The 17025-nt window shown below is 33.5% G+C and overlaps 1 non-coding gene across 1 annotated transcript; it reads left to right on the top strand.

Annotated features, from left to right (window-relative positions):
• The first annotated feature begins 5431 nt into the window (after positions 1-5431).
• On the top strand, positions 5432-5538 carry LOC128291205 (small nucleolar RNA R71). Its single transcript, XR_008280981.1, has one exon. It is a non-coding gene; the product is annotated as a small nucleolar RNA R71 (small nucleolar RNA).
• The last annotated feature ends 11487 nt before the right edge of the window (positions 5539-17025 follow it).

Raw genomic sequence — 17025 nt, 5'->3', positions numbered from 1 at the left:
TTTGATTCTACAGTCTTTTCTAGGATATGTTTAAGCTCTCGGTTTGCGACTTCGACTTGTCCACTAGTTTTAGGATGGTAGAGGGTAGCTGTTCTGTGGTAAACTCAATATTTCTTAAGGGTTTTATCAAATTGAGCATTACAGAAATGAGTGCCCCTATCACTGATAATTGCTCTAGGTATTCCAAATCGAGAGAAGAGTTTCTTAAGGAGCCTCACCACCACTCTAGCATCATTAGTAGGTAAAGCTTGGGCTTCCACCCATTTGGACATATAATCAACAGCTACTAAGATGTATTTATTCCTGAATGAGCTAGGGAATGGACCCATGAAATCAATACCCTATACATCAAATATTTCACATGAAAGTATGTACGTTTGAGGCATTTCGTCATGTTTAGAGATATTACCTATTTGTTGGCATTTATCACAAGAAGTAACATACCTGTTGGCGTCTTTGAATAGTGTGGGCCAATAAAAACTTGATTCGAGCGTTTTATGTGCGGTCCTAGTCCCATTGTAACATCCTCCAGTCGGTCCTGAGTGGCAATGTTCCAAGATCTTAATTGCCTCTGACTTCGTGACGCATCTTCTAATTACTTGATCTGCACATATACGGAAAAGAAAAGGATCTTCCCAAAAATAGTTTTTCACATCAGTGAAGAATCGTTTCTTTTGCTAATGTGTCAAACCTTTTGGTGTAATGTTAGCAGCTAAATAATTTGCAATGTATGCAAACCAAGGTTCCTTAGAGTCAAATATAGCAAAGAGTTATTCTTCAGGGAATGAGTCATTTATCTCATGTTTATCAAGCTCATTGAGATGTGGGTTTTCTAATCTAGATAGATGATCTGCTGCAAGATTTTCTGCTCCCTTCTTATCTTGAATTTCTAAATCGAATTCCTGCAACAATAAAATCCATCTTATTAGTCGAGGTTTTGCATCTTTTTTAGTAAGGAGGTAATGAAGTGCTGAATGGTCAGTGTAAACGACAACTTTAAATAATATTAAATATGGTCCAAATTTATCGAATGCAAAAACTACAGCCAACAATTCTTTCTCAGTCATCGTATAATTTTCTTGTGCGGCTATCAATGTCCTCCTAGCATAATAGATCGGTTGAAAATGATTGTCTTGTCGCTGTCCAAGAACAGCACCTACTGCAAAATCACTCGCATCACACATTAGTTCAAAGGGTAAATTTCAATTAGGTGCAACTACAATTGGAGCATTAATTAATTTATCCTTAAGAGTATTAAATGCTTCTAAACATTCCTGACTGAAATTGAAAGACACATCTTTTTCTGGTAAATTTGTTAAATGCTTAGCTATTTCAGAAAAATCTTTAATAAATCTTCTATAAAATCCAGCATAAGCTAAAAAGCTTCAAATAGCCTTAACTGAATCAGGGGGAGGTAATTTCTCAATAGTTTCAACTTTTTCTTTGTCAACCTCGATCTCCTTACTAGAAATTTTGTGACCTAACACAATCTTTTCACGAACCATGAAGTGACATTTTTCCCAATTCAGTATAAAGTTCGTTTCCTCACATCTCATTAGGACTCGTTTTAAATTTTTAAGGCAAAGAGGGAAAGAGTTACCGAATAGCGAGAAGTCATCCATAAATACCTCAATAATGTCTTCTACGAGTTCATAAAAAATGACCAACATGTATCACTGAAAAGTAACAGGTGCATTACATAATCCAAAAGGCATTCGTCGTTAAGCAAACATATCGTATGGACATGTAAATGTCTTTTTCTCTTGGTCCTCAGGAGCTATTGGGATTTGGAAGTAACCAGAGAGTCCATCTAGGAAGCAATAATACATATGCCTAGATAATCTTTCCAACATCTGATCAATGAATGGTAAAGGAAAGTGATCTTTTCTTGTGGCATCATTCAATTTCCTATAGTCAATGCAAATTCTCCATCCCGTAACTGTTCGTGTTGGGATTAGTTCATTCTTTTCATTAGCCACAATAGTCATGCCTTATTTCTTAGGGACAACCTGCACAGGACTCACCCAAAAACTGTCAGAAATAGGATAAATAATTCCAGCATCTAGAAGTTTAATTACCTTAGCTTTTATGACTTCTTTCATGTTAGGATTCACTTGTCTTTGAGCTTGCACGTAAGGTTTATATTCATCTTCCATTAAAATTTTATGTATGCAGAAAGAAGGACTGATCCCTCTTATGTCAGAAATCTTCCAAGTTATAGCTCTTTTATGCTCTTTCAATACTTGAAGTAATTCTTCCTTTTTAGTTGGCTGTAAATCTGAAGCAATGATCACTGGTAATGTGGAATTATTTCCAAGAAACGCATATTCTAGGTGATTTGGTAGTTGCTTCAATTCCAATTTAGAAGGTTATTCAACAGAGGGTTTTAATTTTAATTCATTGTTTACCTCAATACCCTCATAACTCTTCGATTTCAGTGAAGGCTCATTAGAATTTAGTTCAGATTTTGTCTTACCTATCGCAGAATCATCGTTATTTACCTCCTCTCCTTGGGTAAGACATAGTTCCAATGTGTCCTTATGTATGATTTCCTGTAAAGAATCTTGAGTAGCATGATTGATAAACCGTAAATTATACATATTTTTACCCCATGTTTAATGCATTTTATGGATGATTTCTCATTAGAATTGGTGAATTCGATGCTCCTAATGCTTTAGTTTCATGTTTTATACTTAGGAGAGCATAAGGAGCGAAAGAAACGAGAAATGGGCCAAAAATAGAGAAAATGGGCCAAAATACGAAGTCAACACGGCCTGGGCCTCCTCACACAGGTAGACCACACGGTCGTGTCAATTTGGCAGGCTAGAACACGGCCTGAAGTAATCGAACACGGGCGTGTGCCACGGGCGTGTCCCTGCCGAGCCCAAGTTAGTCCAATTCAGAAAAGGCTAATTTGAGGGCTTCTAGGCATCCCAAAGCCTATTAATACACCCTAGAGGAGGAAGAAAAAGGGAGACTGAGAATAAGGGGTAAGGAATTACTCCAAGGAAGCCGATTGATCCATCTCAGAAGCCGAATTCATCATCAAGATTGGAGATCTCTCTTCAATTTCCCTTCAGGAGTTTTGGGTTTTCTTTATGTTTTGTATTCCTTATTCTTCTGAGATGTCTTCTTATTTAGTTATGAACTAAAACCCCTAGATTCCTAAGGGGAATGAAACCTAAGATGAATCTTGTTATTATTTTCTGAATCGTATGATAAATATTTAACTTGTTCTTAATTATGTGTTCTTAATTCTTGTTTTGATATCCCAGGATACTGATTCAAGATAAGCTCTTATTCAGAGGAGGAATAGACCCTCGCTAAGAGTACATTTATCATAATTAAACGGAGTTGATTGCGCGCCTAGAAATAGGGTGACAAGATTTTGCCGGATTAGGGTGAAACCTAATACGGGGATCCATAGATCGAGTTAATGTAGCCCTAGAGTGTTAATTAGAGAAAAGTCTCGGTTATTCAATCTAGGGATTAGACGTTATTGGGACCTCTACGGAACCAGTTGAATGAATAAATCGTCCGATTCGGAAACAGAATAACAAGTAAAGTCTAGGTGGATTTTTCCTTAGGTATTGTCTTAAGTCAATCGATTTTCCAAAAGCAATTCCTCAATTCTTTTCTCTGAGCGTTCTTAGTTTAGATGATTAGTTAGTTAAAACAAAAACCTCTTTATTCTTAGGCTAGATAATAAAAAGACAGTCATTACGAGTACTTTTAGTTCCTTTAGGTTCGACAATCTGATCTTGCTGAAACTATACTACTGTTCGATAGGTACACTTGTCTACATCGCGATAATAGTTAGTTCAAGAACGAGTAATTATAAATATTTAAAACCTATCACGAAATCATGCGATCAATGATCAATAGAATCAATAAAATAACAGGAGTCATCTTGTTCTCTAGAAAATCTCATGGCATCACAAATTTTAAAAATAATCTCTTCGTCACCTACCCTAAGCACAAGTTTACTGTCACCCTCATCAATAATAGCCCTAGCAGTGGCTAAAAATGGACGACCTAAAATTAAAGGCACCTCAACATCCTCATCCATGTCAAGCACAACAAAATCATCAGAGAAGATGGATATATCTACTTTTACGAGTACATCTTCAATAATTTCCCTAGGATATTTAACAAATCTATCAGCTAGTTGAATACTCATCCTAGTAGGTTTTGGCTCCCCAAGGCCAAATTGCTTGAACATTTTGTAAGGCATCAAATTAATGCTAGCGCCTAAATCAGTAGTGCCTTTTCAACATTTAAACTACCAATTAAGCAGGGAATAGTGAAACTTCCTAGATCTTTCAGTTTGGTTGGCAGTTTATTTTGGAGTATGGCTGAACATTCCTCGTTGAGTTCTACTATAGAAAACGCTTCAAACTTCCTCTTATTTGTTAGAAGCTCCTTCAAAAATTTTGCGTATGTAGGCATCTGCAAGATGGCTTCAACAAAAGGTAAGTTAATATGCAACTGTTTAAAAAGTTTAAGAAATTTACCGAATTGTGCATCCATGCAGTCCTTCTTCAACTTTGCTGGATACAATATTGGTGGTTTATATTCCCTCAGCACCGGTTTTTTATTGCTTTTGGGTTTTACCTCCTCATCTTCCTTTCTGTCAGCTTCTTGCGGCAGCTTCTTTTCAAATTCAGCTAACACTTTCCCACTCCTTAGTGTAGCTGCTTTCACATGATCTTTTGGATTGGGTTCGGTGTTACTAGGTGACTCCCTGGTGGTCTCTCTGAAATCATCTTAGCCAGCTATCCTATTTAATTCTCGAGCCCTTTGAATTGATGCTTGTTGATTTTTAAGTGCAGTTTCAGTGTTCTAAAAATGGGTTTCCACTACTGAAATAAACTTTGTCATCATCTCCTCAAGGTTCGGCTTTTTCTCTTGCTGGTAAGGTTGTTGTTGGAAGCCTGGAGGGGGTGGTGGTCTTTGATTCCCTTGGCCTCCCCATGAGAAATTTGGGTGGTTCCTCCAACCTACATTATAAGTGTTACTGTAAGGATTATTTTGAGGTCGAGGATTATTACCCATATAATTCATTTGCTCGTTCTCCATATTGGGGCTGTAGGGTGGGTATTCTGAATTACTTATTCCACCTCCACTTGTTTTGCACTACATTACTGGATGTATCTGCGTAAAACCAAATAAACCATCAATCTTTTAATTCAAGAGTTCTACCTGATTTGAAAGCATAGTAACTGAGTCAACTTTAAAAACGCCGACTGCTTTGGTCAGCTTTGTCTTCATGACTTACCGCTGATAATTGTTCAGTGATATCTCCTCTATGAACTCATAAGCCTCTTCAGGTGTCTTATTATTGATGGTTCCACCGACAGCTGTGTCGATCATTTGTCTAGTTGAGGGATTCAAACTGTTGTGGAAAGTTTGAACCTGTAGCCAAAAAGGTAACCCATAGTGAGGGCACATTCTCAATAAATCTTTGTATCTCTCCCCTACATCATAAAGTGTTTCTAAATCCATCTGCATAAAAGAAGAGATATCATTCCTTAACTTTTCCATTTTAGCTGGCAGAAAATATTTAAGCAAAATTTTTTCGATCATTCATTCCCAAGTAGTGATTGACCTTCGTGGTAATGAGTTCAACCATTGTTTAGCCTTATTTCGTAATGAAAAGGGAAATAACCGAAGGCGAATGACATCGTCAGAAACGCCATTGATCTTAAAGGTGTCGTAGAATTCCAAAAAGTTTGCTAAATGAGTGTTCGGATACTCGTCCTGCAAACTATCAAACTGAACAAACAGTTGTATCATTTGAATCTGTTAGGTTTCAGTTCAAAATTATTTGCAGCAACAACAACTCTAACTATACTCGATTCAGTTCCTGTTAAATTGGGCTTAGTATAGTCGTACATAGTACGAGGAGCAGGATTCTAATTCACTGGATTTGCAGCAACCACAGGAAGCAGCGGATTATTTTGATTTTCAGCCATCTCTTCGGTATTAGTGGTGTCGTCCTCGTGCTCTTCCTCTATATACAGTAAACTTTGCCTTATTTCTCTACGATTTTTACGTGCCGTGTTTTTAATTTCACTATCAAAAAGTAGAGGTTTTGATGGGTTTCTTCAGATACAAACTATAAAAACCTACCAGAAATAAATAAAAGAAAAATTAGTAATTAAAGTAAAAACAAAATTAAATTGCAATAAAAATAAAAAATGGCTAAAGTAATAAAAATTAAGTGTTCTTAATATCTTAGTCCCCGGTAACGGCGCCAAAAACTTGACGGTCGCTAAACTAACTAAAAATTCGACTAAGGAAAGCGTACCTATCAAACAGTAGTATAGTTATGGTGAGACCGAAAATATCGTATCCATAAGGAGTGAAAGTACTAGTAATTATTATCTTTTTTTTTATCTAGCCTAAGAATTAAAGGGATGTTTTTAACTAAGATTAACTATCTAATTAACTAAGAACATGATAGAGATTAAAGTTGGAAAATACTTTTGGAAAACCGATGGAGAAGACAATACCCAAGGAAGAATTCACCTGGACTTCACTTATTACTTTTGAATTAGACGATTTATTCACTTGACTTAATCCGTAGAAATCCCTAACTAATGTTAATATCTCTTTCGGGACTAAGAACACCGGACTCTAGGTTGATTAATCGAAATCTCTTTCTAATTTAAAACCTTATTATCGCATTAACTCGGTCTATCGACTCCCTTATTAGATTTGACTCTAATCTGGCAGATTTATGTCGTCCTATCTCTAGGATTGCATGCAACTCCGCTTAATTATGGAAGATCTACTCTTAAACAGGGACTTTTGCTCCACTAAATAAGCACATCAAAACCTAAATTAAAATCCTGGAATATTAAAGCAAGGATTAAAACTCATAACTAGGAATAAGAAAAGTATTTATCATATAATTCAAATAATAATAAGATCTGTCTTAGGTTTCATCTCCCTTAGGTATTTAAGGAGTTTAGTTCATAACGATAGGGGAAAACATATCAAAATTAGGAAAATAACAAAACATAAGAAACTCAAAAACTTCGGTAGAAATTGAATGGAGATATTCAGTTTTGAAGTAATTCCTGCTTCCAAGCTGATTTCAATGGCTGTCTTCGAGTATTTTTTGCTTTTTGCTCTCCGTGTCCCCTTTGATCCTCTTCTAGGGTGTTTTCATAGACTTTGGAATGCCCAAAATTAGCCTTTTTTGAATAGAATTAGACCGGGGCTCGACAGGGACACGGTCGTGTGCCACGCCCGTGTGAAGGTGCTCAGGGCGTGTGCAAGAATGACGTGGTTTAATGTCGACACGTCCATGACACATGGGCGTGTGGCCAGCCCGTGTGTCACACTTGGGCGTGTGGCCAGCCCGTGTTTCACACATGGGCGTGTGGATTACTCGTGTGGGAGTGCCTAGGCCGTGTGAAACACTGATTTTAGCCTATTTTGTCTGTTTTTGGCCCGTTTCTTGCTCTTTTCACTATCCTATGCTCTCCTGAGTATAAAACATGAAATTAACGGATTAGGAGCATCCAATTCAGTAAAACCAATGATAAATTATCTATAAATATGTCAAGCATGGGATAAAAATATGTATATAATATAGTTTATCAATAATTAGAAAATTGGACTAAATTGCAGTGTTATTTAATTGATAATTATATCTAAAAAATGGGAACTATAGGGATGTGTACTTGTAAGGGTATAATATTAATAAGGTCATATTATTTGGATTTATAATATGACCCATATGAACCTTGTGAATATTTATGATATAAATGACATGTCATCAGGGTTATTACAGTTTGAGTGTTGGTCTTGGATGTCCTACCGATGGCTGAAGTCCTACATTTGTTGTGAATTCTCCACAGGTTGTGGGAAAAGCATCGAGTAGTTTAACATCTCGACCCAGAACTCGTGTGAGTAAGCCCATTTCATAACTCGTGTGAGCATGTACAGTTACAGTTACAGTCACACTTTGTGTGAGCATTGTTCTCGCGTATCCGACGTTATTTCATTTGGTTCAACGGGAGCTAAATGTATAAATTGAAATATACAAAATGTTTATATAGAATTAGGCATTGAATGAGGAAATTTATATGAAATATTGAAATGAAATGTGATATACAAAATGATTGTGTTAAATTTGTATATGAAATGATAAAATAAAATGTTTAGATGAAATGTTATACGAAATGATTATATGGAATGATTACATGAAATGCTTATATGAAATGGTTATATGGAAATAGATGTATAAATTGGGACATAGGATGTAACACCCCTATCCCGTAACCGTCGCCGGAATAGGACGAGATATTACCAGAAATTAGGAATCGGATCAGAACAGTAAAACTTTGAACCTTTTCTTAAATAAAAGATCATTTATTTATATAACTAATAGACACAAACAAAGATCGAATTTAAAACTTATAAAAGTAAACTTCCATAAGATGCCATATTCGCATGGCTTAAATACAATAGTCAAAATATCATTCTATTTATAGTCTATCCTATACATGCCATAAGCTAAGTCCAAATCACATGATTATTACAATAGTAGATAGTGTGACGAAGTGCTGATGATCCCCGAGCTAATAGTAAGAGTCAACGATCTACAAAAATAAACAGAGAAACATAACATTCAAAGTAAGCTTTCATAAGCTTAGTAAGTCTTAAGCAATTTAAACAGTTGAACTTAAAAACAAACCAAATGTTCGAAATCACATAACACTTTCTGAGTACAATACTATTTGGTTGATTATGCACAAACACATATCATTTTACTCCGTTTATACTCAAACTCATATAAACATAGTATTTGCAAGCTTCCGGATTAACTTTAATTCTTTCAAATTTCACTAGTGTATCATTTCTTACCCACACTTACTTTCAACATTCATAGTTAAATAGCATATCGAAAACTATCTTGTAACTTTGCATAATAACTAAATGCACACATATACAAATATACATATGAATTTACAACATCTTTTCATATGCTTCTCATTACACATTCTTAATTCCCGTCAGATCAATCTCACATATAATATATATATCACATACCTGAATCACTTAATGTGTAATACGAGTTCAACTTATCATCTTAGCATAGGATCTCGTAGTCATATACTTTATCAAATTCACTAACACTTGGCACGCAAGGTATAAAACCCAAACATAACACCAAAGACGAAGCCTACGGGACTTTAAACTCAGATATAATACCAGCACTAGGCTCGGGATTTAACCGGATATAATACCAAGATGAAGCACGCAAGATTTAACCGGATATATTACCAAGATGAAGCCCATGGATTTAACCGGATATAATTCCAGATATAGCTCATGGGTCTTTAAGCCCGGATACACATCAAATATCATGTATATTTAATCGTATATTAACACATCTCATTCAACATATCATATTAGTAGTCATTTGCTACATTCGGATATAAGCTCCTTATGAACACCATCATTTACATTTCGGTTCAAAAGTCATACATAAATATCACATATCCATTTCACCATTGAAAGTTAACCCATAGTGACCATTCGACTATAAGTCATATACATAAATTATTTATTGCACAACTTAATTCAAGTAGAACTAAAAGGTCACAATTCACCTAATATATACATATTGCTCACCGATTCGCACACAACCTTTCAAATTAGCAATTATAAGTTGGTTCCGCACATAGCCCATCCTTATCGATAATTTACAATGGTTTTACCCTTACTCACATATATGACATAGGCATTTTTACCTATGCTTCTCAATTCAAATTCATGATTCAATTCCAATCGATTTAACATGCATAAGTACATATCGCATACCTGACCAACTTAATGTATTGAACGAAATCGATTGTCGATTTAACACAAGGTCTCATAGTTGAACATAAACCTGAAACCATTTCTTATATGTTCAATTCACATCAATCATCAAATTCATTTAATTCACATATACTTAATTAGGTTATTTGTACCTGAATAATTTACTTTACGGAATGAATCCACATATCGTATTAGCCCATAGTCTTAAAGCACCACACTTTTAATAGTTTACCTCATCGAAGTTCACATTTAATCACTTTAGTGCCAAGCCATATTTGGCTACCACAAAGGACTAATAATAATAATTTTATACACATCATGGTTTCCTTTAGATATTTAATAATCACAAATCGTGATATCTCTACCAACACATATACGACATAGTTTACTCATTGTAACACTCATTTAGTGCATCAAATTTCCAAATCCAATTCACTTAAGCATAATAGCCATAATCGGGTTATAGCCTTAAATCATTACATATTCGGCACATTAACTAAATAAAATTTACATTCTCTTTGCCATATTAATTTAACTCTTAGGCATATAAAAAGGAATCAAGCTTAAACACTTAAGAACTTACCTCGAATGTTACCGAATGATTACAACGGCTATTCGATTACTTTCTCTTTTCCCTTATCCGAATTTGTCCCTCTATGCTCTTGAGCTTAAATTCAAAGATTTTAAACTAGTCATTATTCGACTATTCAAGCATCACTCTATAAATTTAATATATATATTCGACTTTCACACTTACTGATCATAGTAAGCTTATAAGAAATCAATAAGCAACTCATTAACGAATTTTTTGTCAACCACATAATCATAATTTCACTGCAAGCTGTCTTCCTGAGCAACAGTCACTAAATCATTTATAACTGGAGCTACAAAACTCCAAATCAAGTGCCGTTAATTTTCCCTGAAAATAGACTCATATATATTTTATCCATAAAATTTTAAGAATTTTTGGTTTCGCAAATCAATATCAGAATTTTCCTAAAATTTCCCTTGTTTCACTGTTTGACTAATCTGACCACTCTTCACTATGAATCAAAATTCTCATTGTAAAGAATTCAAAATATGTTCTTGTTTATTTCATTTGAAACTAGACTCATTAAGGAGTCTAAGCATATAAACTTCATCTTATAACCAATTTTGTACAATTTATAATGATTTTATAAAAATAGAATAGGGGATCTAGAAGTCATTTTGACCCTGTCCCACATCACTTCAAATATCTTATTATCGGAAATTCTTTTGCTTACATGGTTTCTTTTATAAGAAACTAGACTCATTAAGCTTTAATTACATAATTTATTCAGCTCTAACTCAACTCCCACAATTTATGGTGATTTTCCAAAATCACTTTCTGCTTCTTGTCCCAAACAGTTATTACCAATTCACTCTTTCACACATTCTTTGCATACATATTATTCAAACATGTATATCACCAATCAATTTCATCATATATATCTATAATTTCACTTAAGCATAATATCAATACAACACATTGTGCTCAAATCATCATTCAAGTTCAAATCCGCTAGCACACATATAAACACTAGTAACTAAATATTAACATTTGCATTTCACCATAATAGCCAATTGCCATTAAGAAATTAAACCACAATTATTCAATTTTACCAAGCTTCAACTTAATTTAACTTATAATAGTTCATAACGCATTTAAAGCACATACATTACTAAATTTTATCCAAGTCACAATCGCCATAGTACACCCAACACATTAGCCGATTTCCTACTTAGCATCTAATGCACATATATGCTTAATTCACCACCTAAGCAACATGAAACTCCATTACAATCACAATTATTCATTCTTTAAAACTAACATTCAACTATCAATAATTTAGCAAAAACTTAGGTAAATGGCGAATGCTATATCCTCAACCAAAACTAAAGTTTTTAACATGGGCTATGTAGGAAACTATGTGATTAACTAGATTTTCACAAGACTTTGAAGATAGCACATGAAACATACCTTAATTTTGATGCTAACATAGCCGAAAGTTTGGTCTCTCCTATCCCCCCTTGACAATGAAGAACAAAAGTTATCAACCTTGTTCTTTTCACCCACTTACTTATTTCATTATAATATAAAATTGTTATTACATATTATAATACATTTATATATATAAATACATATAAAATTTATACTTTTCAATTACTCAACCACATGGCCAGCCACTATAAAAAAAATGACAATTTGACATGCACATCCTTATGCTTTTTAAACCATAGTAATAAGCCATCACATAAATACCTAGCACATTTCTTAATTTTTTCACACAAGTCCCTTTCAATAAAATTCACCTTAATTGGCAAAAATCAAAGCACCACAAATTCACATATGCATTTTCACACAAATTAAGCACAAAATTTATCATTCAATTATTTTCACAACTCGGTTTAGTGGTCCCGAAACCACTTCCCAACTGGGGTCAAATTAGGGCTGTCACCTAGGATATGGATATTTGAAATGAAATGTGAGTTGTTAATTTAATAGGTGATGGTTGAATTAAGTTTTAAATCTATTCAGTTGTAATGTTCTATGACATGATAACAAAATTTCATGTTATGTTTATATGAACTCACTAACCTTGTGAGACTTGTGATGTTTATAGTTTAATAATGAACTTATGATCTTTTTATGGTATTTAGTTGAGAAATATTTGAGTAACAACTGTTACAGTAAGTTAAATTTTATATTTAATACGAACTTACTAAGCTTTACGTAAGCTTACCTCGTGTTAGTATTTCTTCCGTGTAGATCATCGAATTCGAGCTATCAATTGGATTGCTTTTGTAGATCACATTATTCGGTAGCTTATTCGATAATTAAATGTTCATTTTGGTTTGGATATATGTGGCATGTAAATAGGACTTTGGTATATGTAGTTTATGATTATTTGGTTATGTTTTGTGCCATTAGAAATATGTAATATGTGTTTTGATGTAAATCCTTAATGGTATTTTGGTTGGTTTGATATTTGATAGCATAAAAGTGTGTTTGACATATAATGCATTGTTGGATTGTTGAATTGATACACACATGGTAGGTTAATTGATGAAATTCAAGTAATGATTTTGTGCAATTGGTGATATATGTTAATTTGGTAAATGTATAAGCATGGTAGCTAATTTGTTTAGGTTTAAATGGTTGATGTTTATGCTTATAACGTGGTACTAATGACGGTACATTGGTTAGACAATTAGGTTGAATGATTTGGTATGTTTTTAGCATGTTTGAATGTATTTTGAATAGGTGAAAATAGTTAGAAATGGTATGGCGTGGTACCTAAGAAATGTTGTTTGAAGTAACTTTGTTTTGAAGTTATTTAGGTACACACGACCTGTGACACGGTTTGTCACATGACCCACACTGCCTTGTGCCCCACACAGTTGTATGACAAGATCGTGTGCTTGTTTGATTTTTGGTGCAGGATCTTTCACATGGGCACAGTTAGTTACATTGCTTAGGGACACGATCATGTAACCCTATTTTCGAATTGTACACTGTTTGAGCGCATGGAAGTGTGGAGTAGCCACATGGTCACACTTGGGGCCACACATGCTAGCCTCTGTCACATGGCCTTGTGACCCTTGTTTTCAATTTTTCTCATATTTTTCTGTTTTGATTCAGATTGGTCCCTATTTGTTTCCAAATTGATTTTAATGTTTTATAGGCTTGATTTAAGGCTTATTTTTGTATGAATGCTATGATTAATAATTTAATATTTATTTATGATATTTAAATTAATTTTTGAATTATTTTTAAATATTATCGAATTTATTATTTGTAGTAATACTTTGTAACCCTAATCCGGTGAAGGAGACGAGTTAGGGTTGTTACACATGGCATAAGGACCTAATATCGTCGCGACAACAAACGCTTGACGTCAGAACGTGACAAGCTGTTTCTAAAAGATCAATGTGACACCAACCTACAATTAACCAAAACAACCAATCTATATTTTTCAATCACATTTCCCAGCCAAAAACTCAACATCAAGAAGTTTAATTCCAAACCTTTATACTACACCTACACGAATTCATTTGTAACTATTTAACCAATTCCATTCATTAAATAGACATTATTCATGGTTTTTAACTACATTAAACAAGTAACATGGGTTCACATTTCAATTTACCATAACATAATATTGTTCCTTACATTCAAACTCTACAGCAAAACTTAAATCCACATTTACAACCATTTACTACTTGCAAAATATGAATTCAAGCTTCAATCATCCATATAAACACATATTATACCCTAAAATAACTCAACCTAGGTACATGCCATACTAAAAAGAAAACAAGATTTATACAAAATTTGCTGAGTTAGGGGATCACTTCCTGGATGCTGAACCTATGACTCAAACTCTCTGGAATCTTTTAAACCTACACACGGAAAAAATAAATTGTACATTGAACGAAAACGCTCAATGTTATTTCCATGATTCAAAATAATATAAAACATGCATTATACAAATGCACACATTCAAATCATAACCTATTCTCAAGCCATTTCATGCCATAGCTCGTCATTTTCATATGGTCAAGCATTTAATCAATTTTACACACCAATTCATAAACTTATTCATCCAAATCTACCATTACCATATAACTTGCACATTTTCATTTTACACATCAATTCAAAACATAAGTACCTAAACATGTTATCCATGTTATTCATCATTTAGTACCATTCCTTCATTTGTAGCAAGTGGACCAATAACTTAAAAAACAACCAAATTAAGCTATGCCATTTAATTTATATGTATATTTTCCATATCACCTTTTACTCTTTTTACATTATCATTCACAAGCATTCAATCATCAATTGGTATTTATAAACATATGCATATTCTCAATTCTATATTACCATTTCAATTATTCTCGAGCCTATAAGTTCATTCATATTCAATCGACCCCCAAGGCTTGTTTTCAAATTTTCTCACCCAGTCTTTCAATGCTGTCATATTTTACAATTCAGTATCATTTCAATTCATATAGCAATTAACCAATTCATATGTTTATAACCTATTAACTATACACGTACTCATAACGGATAAGCGAATCCACCACCTTGGGTTGTCCTACAACAAAAACTCTATTTGTACAATCTACCATCAGAGTTGCTTGGCCATGATGGTTTTCAATTAAAAACCTAACTCTATGGCATGCCAGCTACATCTGGATCGGTCTAAACAGTTATTAGGGTAACCAATTTTCGATTTCATTATACGATTCAATTCATACTTTATAATGCTCTATTCATCATCAATTCATCGATGTTTCATCTTTTTAACTCATCATATAACATGTTTCAAAACAATTTTATAACAATTATCATGTATCAATCAAATCATACTACTTTTTATTTTATTCAATTTAGTCTCTGTTTCAATATTCCATAGCAATTCAATTCAAATAACCAATAACAACTCACCTCAACATTATATGAAGCAAAATTTCATGAATATGCAATAATTAAATTAATCCCGAACCAAAGCAATAAAAACTAAATTTTTGAGCTACTCGTCGATGAATTTTGATTTTCCTTTCCTTCTCAATGGTTCTATGTCAACGTTAGCTAAAAAAAATAATAAAACATATAATATTATCAAACTCCATTCAAATCGAAATCAATTACAATATCAAACATATTTTATAATTTATTCAATGGGACAAACATAACTTTCGATCTAAAGCTTCAGATTGAAATCCGATTTCACAATTACTCATTAGGTACCTTCTATTTTTTTTTTTTTTGCTAATGAAATTTCATGAAAATTTTATATTTTATTCAATTTGGTCCCTCATGTACGAAAGTAACAATTAAGTTTTAAAATTTAATTCTTTTCTTAATCCAAGATTAAGTTTTAACAATTTCACACCAATTTCATCTGATTCTCTACAATGGTAACTTTCTAAACTTTAACAATTTTACAAATTAGTATATGGCTACCTGACTCAAGCTTTCATGATTCAGTTTCCATAAAAATCAAATAAAAATGGCTAGGGACTTACTTGAATTAAAGGTCGAAATGCTTGAACCCTAAAAGTGACGTTTTCCTTGGCTATTTCTTTGTTTTGGTCAGTTGGAGAAGATGATATATCATCTCTCCATCCACCAATTTTACTTTTATACTAAGATTAATAGTTGATTAATTTAATTAATCATGTTTTCACCTTAATTAGTCATAATTTGCTCAATTAATTAACAAACATCATTACTGTCGACTAACTCTTACTTTTGCATGGTCTAATTGATATTTTGAACCTTAGGCTAATTGCAATTTAAGTCCCCAAGCCATTTCCTTATTAAAAATCTACAGTAATTGAACATTTTACAATACAGTCCCTAGACCCTAATTAACCACAATTTGGGCTAAATTGACTATCCAAATTTTAATTCATCTATATAATAAATTCATAAATATCCTTATTTAATACTTACAATCTCGGTTTATGGAAACAAGGTCCAAAAATCACTATTTTTGGTACTATTAGAAACGAGGTCGTTATAATTCTCCCCATTAAGAATCTTCGTCTTCGAACTTTACCTAGAAAGAGGTGGGGATATTGGGATCTCATTGTTTCTTCTAGTCTCCAGGTTGCTTTTTCCACATTATAACTACACCACAAGACTTTCATTAGTGGCACTATTTATTCCTTAAGTTTTTTTTACTTCTCAAGCTATAATCTTTACCGGTTCTTCTTCATATGACATATCAGATTGAACTTCAATTGCCTAAACCAATATAATATGAGATCAATCCGACCGATATCGTCGGAGCATATATACATGGAATACATTGTGAATATTTTGCAATTTCAATAGAAGAGTTAGATGATAAGTAACTGGTTCAACTCTCTCGATGATCTTATATGGCCTAATATACTTGGGACTTAAATTTCTCCTGCGGCTAAAGTGCAAGACCTTTTTCCACGGAGAAACCTTCAGGAATACCTTATCACTTACTGAATATTCAATATCTTTCTGTTTTAGATCTGCATACGACTTCTGCCTATCGGGAATCGCTTTCAATTTTCCTTGGATCAACTTAACTACCTCTTCTACTTCTTGAATCAATTCTGGCCTGATAACTTCTTTTCACTCAAATCCGACCAACATAAGGGTGTTTTACACCATCG

This window comes from Gossypium arboreum, chromosome 3, assembly GCF_025698485.1.
Source record: "Gossypium arboreum isolate Shixiya-1 chromosome 3, ASM2569848v2, whole genome shotgun sequence".
NCBI classification, from domain to species: domain Eukaryota; kingdom Viridiplantae; phylum Streptophyta; class Magnoliopsida; order Malvales; family Malvaceae; genus Gossypium; species Gossypium arboreum.
This window is presented reverse-complemented; position numbering and strand designations above follow the sequence as displayed.